This window comes from Oryzias latipes, chromosome 5 (assembly GCF_053564925.1).
Source record: "Oryzias latipes strain Hd-rR chromosome 5, Olatipes_Hd-rR_3.1".
Classification (NCBI taxonomy): Eukaryota; Metazoa; Chordata; class Actinopteri; order Beloniformes; family Adrianichthyidae; genus Oryzias; species Oryzias latipes.
In genome coordinates this window covers 24697555-24705084 of record NC_136241.1, presented here as the reverse complement: position 1 = coordinate 24705084, position 7530 = coordinate 24697555, and the positions used below count along the sequence as shown (strand labels likewise).

The following is a 7530-nucleotide window of genomic DNA, read 5'->3' as shown; positions in this document are numbered from 1 at the left end:
CTGCTGACCTCTACAAAAACACAGATGTTTTCATCCAACCCCGATGTGTAAACAAATAATTCATAAAAAGAAAGCTAAGTTTCAGCTACAGAAGAGGTTTGTACAAATATACACCAGATTTGCCCATTCACTATATGAGAGAATCTGTCATGGCTACAGAACGACAGAGACCCAGATGCTGGAACCCGGAATGAGACACAGAGCTCAGGTAACTTGGCAAGAGGAAAGGGGATTTAATGAGGTAGCTGGACAGGTAAGGCACAGTTTCTGGAGGTCCAGAGATAGAGAGACTACGGCCCGTGGCGTCACTGGTTGATGTCCTCACAGAGTCCGGAGTCGGCAGCGTGGATCCGTCTCTTGAGGGTGATTACTCGGCAGAGGCTCGTGGTGAGGTCAGGGGAAGCAGACCAGAGGAGGTTCCCAGAGTGCAACAGGTTTGGGCGACCACTCGTGACTGGGGTTTCCTGCAGACAGGTAAAGCAACGTTCATTAACTGCTAGCTAGAAACTAGGAAGCAAACGTGAACTAGACGTGAAGGCCAATATGCACCATCAGGGGCAACGGACTGGCGAAGACTGATGATCCTGGAACTCCTTAAGTAGGCGGATGAGGTGATGAGGTAAGTGGTCGCAGCTGGGATGAATCAGGAGCCAAGCGGAGAGGAGAGGGGGAGGAGTCCGACAGAGGCACCATATCAGAATCCCAGTTGTTGAAAATAAGATCCGTCCCACACTGGAGACACTTAGTACTTTGTAAATTGTAATGAAAAAAAAGGTCTACATTTTTTTGAATATTGGATTGTGTCTCAAACACTGTCAACAATCTGACATTTAAACTGGTTTTTAATCGTTTAACACCGGATGTGTCGCCGGGGACACCAAAGTAACACACACTCTGTAACCAATCGAACATTTACTCAATTATGTTGAATCAGCTCACCCAATCGTGGAGAAAAGCGGCATTTTGTATTGGCTATACAACAGTACGCAACAAATTCCTAACATAAAGTGTTGTGTACTGACGCAAAGCTGCCTTTCTTCATAACATCAGCGGATTTACGTAGATTGCGTAAGCACTTCACTGCTATGAAGAGTTGCATATCAGCAGAAAAGCTGCTTTTCTCTGTTTTCAAATTCCCCTGATGTCCGTTTCTGTGTGTACATTCTCCCACTAGTTTAGTGGCTCTATTGCACCACATAAAGTAGGTGTGCACAACAAGGGCTCCACTTTTGGTGGAACCAAACAATTATATGTTTGGGATGAGTTTTTCTTTATTCTTAGCTACTTTCTACCTCAAAACTGTTGATTATTCTAATTATTGTTCTCTTACATTTTAATTATTTATTTAACCAAATGGCAAATTTCAGCTAATCTTTGCCCCTAAGGCTATGCCCAAATTCTCTCACTACTACCTAGCAGGCGACGGGCAACTCCAGGCCTTGAAGGCCAGTATGTCTGCATGATTTCCAGACATCCAAGCCATACTCATGACTGCTCACATGGCTCAGGTGTGTCCAGACAATTAGCAAAGGCCTTGTACAGTGCATTGAGTAGTGAGGAAATTCAGACACAATGTAAACATTTTGCTGTTAACCTGTTGGCAAAACTTTGCCTAAAAACCTCTCATGTGGGGTTGGAGAAGGTTTTCTGTAAGCAGCTGAACCCGAGCTTTGTGCCGCCGTCTGAGGGGATCAGACGCTCAGCCTCTCTGCAGTAAATTGGCCCTTGCATATCCTCTTGGCACCACCACCCCCCCTCCCCCCTCCCAGTCTGTATTTGTTGGTCTCGCCATGCTCTCTGTGTGATACACAAAGAACCGCACAATGATTCCTCTGTGTGAGCCTCCAACAAAAACAAAAGCCTCATTCTCGAGCACGGACTCTGAGGTTGGCCTGCCCGGCTCTAAAGATGGAAATTCTGTTGTCTTTCATAAAGACTTTGGATGATTTTCCATCAGTGATGCTGCCATTAAGAACACATCATTTTCCACATCAAGGCCACAAGTCTGCGTGTTGCAAATTATATCTGCTTGATGGTTCTGCTGCCAGACATGCTCACACAGAGTACATTTCTTGAAACAGAACAAGACTGGGATGAGGGGACGATGGATGGTATTCTTTCTCTTTTTTAATTAGCAAAATTGTCTCAAACTATAGGATAAAAAAATCAAATCAGAGCAATGGCCTTACCGTTTTAACATGTCGCCATTGCAACCAATAGAAGTCCGTAGGTTTTCCAGGAATTTACATTGTTTTCATAAAGGTTTCTTCTTGGTGTTTTATTTTTCTGCTGATTTTATTTGCACGATTTGTGTTCAACCTATTACGAAAACTATTCGAAATTCATACACATTACTGCATTGCCCGCACGTTTATTTGGTGCGTCCAAGACTAAATGTTAACGGTTGCATGTGTGAATTAATATTAACCCTAACCTTAACCTTAATGCTAACTCTACCATTAACCTTAACCCTAACCCTAACATTGACCTTAACCCTAACCTTAACCGTAACATTAACACTTACAATAACCTTCACCCTTACCCTATACCTACCATTAACATTAACCCTAACCGTAACCTTAACATTAACCCTAAAATTAACCTTCACCCTAACCCTAACCTTAACCCTAACCCTAGCCTTAGAGCTTACAGTGGAGCTGGTTCTGGATTTCAAGAGTTCACCTCCATCACACTCACCTCCAAGTTTTCAACTTCATTTTAAAACGCAAGAAATAAATGTTGTGTCGACCAAATGGTTTTCTGGGGGTCCCTGATAAAATGGGTGATTGAGACCGTTAAACAGACTTTTTAAGATCCAAAACCAGATGAAATGTGTTTATGTTAAAGACGCCAAAGGAACTGGAAGTATTGTTTGAAAAAGAATGCTTATTTTTATTTTACAATTGAATGAATAAATCAACGTTTGAAAGGGAGTACATAAACCCGTTTACCGTCCTGAGTCATGATCAGGTCAGGTTAGCTTTAAATCAGAGAGACGGCCACAGAAAACCACGTGGTCACCTCAGTGTTTACATTCTGAGCCTTGAGTTTGGCTATTTAGGCAAATGCCTCATTTTTTATTCACACTAGAGGATGAAACGGGAGCAGATTTTTACTCCTGTCCCGTTTTACTCCCAAAAAGAGTAATCCTGTCCCGGTCCTGGTAATCAGACTCACACCTTATATTTTTGTCTTCATTATTATTCAATTCGATTTTCTATTACATCGGATTTCCCTACCAGCTCTCTGAACTAAACAGAAGAGTCTTTGCGCTTCTCTAGATATCAGTGTTTCTGTCATCGCAACTCAATGCACTGCTTACATGACAACTCCTACATCCCCAAAGCTAAACTGGTTTATTTGAAATTGAAAACAACATTGAACATTGATGCGACTTTAAATAAATCTTGTGATTCTGAATACAATTGACAAATTCTTTTCTGTTTTTCAATTGACATTTATTGGCCACTAGACATTAAAAAAGTGTATTCAATCTTTTATGTATGTGTTGTTGTTTATTTTAAACCAAAGTACAGCCGTTATTGTTCTGTACCGCGGCTGGATTTGTGACGCCACACGGTGGCTGTAACAGCATCTGACAGCTATAAGAGGCATTACATTACCCGCCGCAGCTCGCTGAGAATAATTCAATGCTTTTTTTTTTTTCATTTTGCTCAACAGCCCTCTTTCTATATGGCACTCTCACAACTTAATAGGATGTTGAATGTGCAGGCTGATCTGGGATGACTTGCATGGAAGGATTACAGAACAGACCCGCCGGGGAACGGGCCTTACCTGCCCCCCACCCCTCCCTCGTTTCTCAGCTTCCTGGGCTTTTGTTTCTGTCCAACATTGTAGCTCCTTTTTGGGAATCCCGCCAAAGAAGTCCAGAAAGCCAGAAACACACAAGCCACAAAGAGGTAGGGCTGAAAAGATACACTTGCAGCATGCAGGTCGAAGGAAGAAAGCCGACCACCAGGAAATAGACGCAGCTACTGATGCAACAAGCAAAAAGAGCAACCGCGCAAACCTTCCCTTGAAAAACGTATGTCCCGCCGGTTCCCTGGAGAAAGCGTTTATGCAGAAAAATGCGACCATTTTGGAGGACATTCCAGTTCTCGTTGGACGCCCAACAGGATCGATGCAAACGTCGTTTCGGGGTGGGTAAAACACATAATGTCAAATGGCCAAGGGTGGAGAAGAACGGGGATGCTACCTGTCAGGCCTGGGACGCCGTCCCAGAGTCCTTCTGATGAAATATGAATTAACAGGTGAATGACAGCGGAGAGCAAAAAAAAAAAAAAATGGGTGTCAACCCGATCAACCGTCTGTCCCGTCAGAGCAGTGAAAGGAGAGGTCAATCCAAACGCCTGAGTGTGGTCACACCGGAGCGCTCAGCAGCTGAGCTGTGATTTGCACTAAAAAGACTGGGTTTCCTTTTGAAAAGCGACTGCAGGTTTTACCGCCGCCTAGTTTCAGCTGAGAATCCGCTCCAGCCAGTGGCCTCTCACGCATTCCAAACGCCATTTCTGCTCCCCAACCATCAATCTTTCACCTAAGCATCTTTGTCCTCAATGATAACACCCTGTTTGTGTGTGCAAGGTCTTTTTGATAATAGGAACACCTGATTTAGAAAAACTGAGAGTTTGTGGGCATAAATTTAGGCTAAGGCTGTACTGTAGAAAGGAGCAAGCAGACTACTGTCTGCTTGAAGTTTATTAGCGATCCAAAAACACTTTTCATTGAATGCAGATGATAAACTGCCTTTAAGAGAATTTGAAAGTGTCTTTACTATATTATTTTGCTGATGCTAATTCCTGCTATCACATGACAATCCTACAGTTCTTGAACTTATTAAGCAATATTTGGCAAAATGTACGTTTTTTATTGAAATAATTAACAGATTTTTTACTTAATAAATGACAAAAATGCTCACTTTTTCTGCTTTAACACTCTGTCTTTAGCAAATGAACCTTCATAAAGTTAGCTTGATATTTTCTGATTTAGCTAGTATTAGTAAGCCTGTGCCATTCTTCCAATGAGTCAGCAAATTGAGCATTTATAAAATGAAATATTAATTTTAGATTTCTTTTGAGTAAAGCTCAAAATTGCAAAATATATTATCTGTTTTACAATACTTTTATAAACCTATAAATATTTAGCAACATGCAACTCTTATACCATTATTGGCATTGCACATTGAGATTTGTTCATGATAGTTCAGCTTCTTAGCTAATTTCTTAGCTTATATTAAGCATTTAGCATTTCAAATTGTTTGGCCAAATTGATCTATTTTTATTTGAATTTAAATTCTTTATACATTTTTCATTCAAGAAATTCAGAAACATTTACCTTCTGTCCAGTTCTGAAAGACTGTCCTCAGCAAATATGTATCTTAGTGATGTTAGCTTGATATTTTCTGCATTCGTTAGAATTAGTTAGCTTCTGCCATTTTTTTTCAAGTAAAAGGAGCATTTAATCACTGAAATATAAGTACTGGCCTCTGAAAAGACACGTGATGTTTAGTTCTGTCGGTTTAATTAGTAAAATGCACGACTCTAACTGTCTTCAGAATTTAATTTAGCGCCTTTAGTATTATCCGTGATTATTCAGCTTCTTTATAACCTTCACTTTCTTTTGCTGATTAAGCACAATTCGCCTTTTTTAATATGTATATATATATATATATATATATATATATATATATATATATATATATATATATATATATATATATATATATATATATATATATATATATATTTATTTATTTTTTTTTGGGGGGGGGGGATTACAACTTTTTACAATAAAATGTTAGACGATGAATCCTCCATTTCTTTTGTGTATTGAGCATTTAGCATTTGAAATGTTTGGCCAAATGTATCTTTTTTCCACAATTTTTACTCAACAAATCCAGAAAAGTTTACCTTCTTTCCAGCTCTAACAACAAATACTTTGTAATTATGATATTTTCTGCGTTTATTATTGCATTAGTTAGCTTTTGTCATTTATCTATTGATTCAACAAATTGAACGATTAGAATCTAAAAAAGTTGGTTGGTAAAGTTGGTTTTAAGATAATTTTTTTTCACAATTTAGCAACTTGAAGAACTTTTCTTATGTGTTTCAGAGTAAGCTATTCATATATTACCTTTGGCACACTAAAGAATACCTTTTTGTAATGATATATAAGTTATTTTTGCAGCAAATTTGCTTACCCGGTAGGTAGTAAGGAGGCTTGATGACGTCATCAACCTAGAGATCGGCCTCTGTAGCGTGTCTGCATTTCCCCCGCAAAAAAATACAACAACCAAATTTTTGTAAAGGTGGATGTGCATATTGTGCATATTAAATAAATGTGTTTTGCCAATCACCGCTAGCTTCACGGAGAAAAGGGGTGTGTGTGAGCCTGGGGGCGGTGCAGCCAGCGCAGACTCTTCTTGGAAGGGGCTGTTCTTCACTTTGTGACATCACAAAGTGAGAAGCGGCTCGTTTTCGTGGATTGGGAGGGGCTGGTGCTCAGTGCGCAGGTTTTAGAGGGAGACTCAAAATTCCACTTTGGGGTTGTTTTTTATAAGGAGTTAACATTATAATTCACTTAAAAGCTCAAAATTTGATTTTGTGTGATATAAGCCCTTTAAGAAACCTTTTAGCATTGAACTTAATATTTTAGCACTGTTTATGACTATTCAACTGATTTAAATGTTCATTTTCTTCTGCCTGTATACCATAATTCACCTTTTTTGTAGTATTAAATCATTTTGAAGTATTCCACTTCAAAGTTTTAATTTTACTTTAGGTTTAGAGAACAGTCATCGTTTTTTGGCTCCACCGAAAGGTAAAAATAAAATCTCACATAACATTTTCCAGCTATTTTTGTTGTGGTAAATGTCATTTTTCTACATTTAATGTATCTTTAATTCTAATTCTTTATTTTGGTTTTCCTGGCCTTGTTAAAGTTTTATTTAGAGAATATTTCAGTGCAGAAACAGTTTTTCCAAGAATGTCGTGCTAAAATTAAATCAATGGGAAGTCTAGTCACCTCTTAAAAGTTTAAAAGTTAAGAAGTTTCTGATGCTCTAAATTTGTTCAGCTTGTTTTTTTGTGTTTTTTTTTCTTACAGTATGAGTGGATTATTTAGAAAACGTTGAAGCTTGTAGCGTGGAGCTGCAGTGAAAGCTCAGTCCTCAGGACTTTGGAAGCGCGCTGCTCTTTCCTTCTGCACAGCACATGCTGTACAAGCCTTCACCTGCTGCAACTCAGAGTAAACAACAAAAAGCTCAAAGCCAATTTCAAATGTGTCTATCACAATATTTCCAGCCTCCCAAATTTACACAGCAGCAGAGCAAAGGAGAGCGCTGGAGAAGGAGAGCTCAAGGAGAGATGGAGAGCCAGAGGTCCGTGTTTGTGTTTCTGGGCCGATGATGCGTGACCTCTCTTTCACACTCTGCTGATTGTTTACCGGGCTTACATGCATCTACTTGTGATGATACCTCCACTGTCACATTCAGTTCTTTCACTGCCCTCCAGT

General features: G+C 39.5%; 1 long non-coding RNA gene across 1 annotated transcript; it reads right to left on the bottom strand.

Moving 5' to 3' along the window:
* Nucleotides 1-213: 213 nt before the first annotated feature.
* LOC144992274 (uncharacterized) lies at nt 214-1356 on the bottom strand. Its single transcript, XR_013656147.1, has 2 exons — nt 550-1356; nt 214-464 (listed from the first exon to the last, which is right to left on the bottom strand). It is a non-coding gene; the product is annotated as an uncharacterized LOC144992274 (long non-coding RNA).
* Between the last annotated feature and the right edge of the window lie 6174 nt (nt 1357-7530).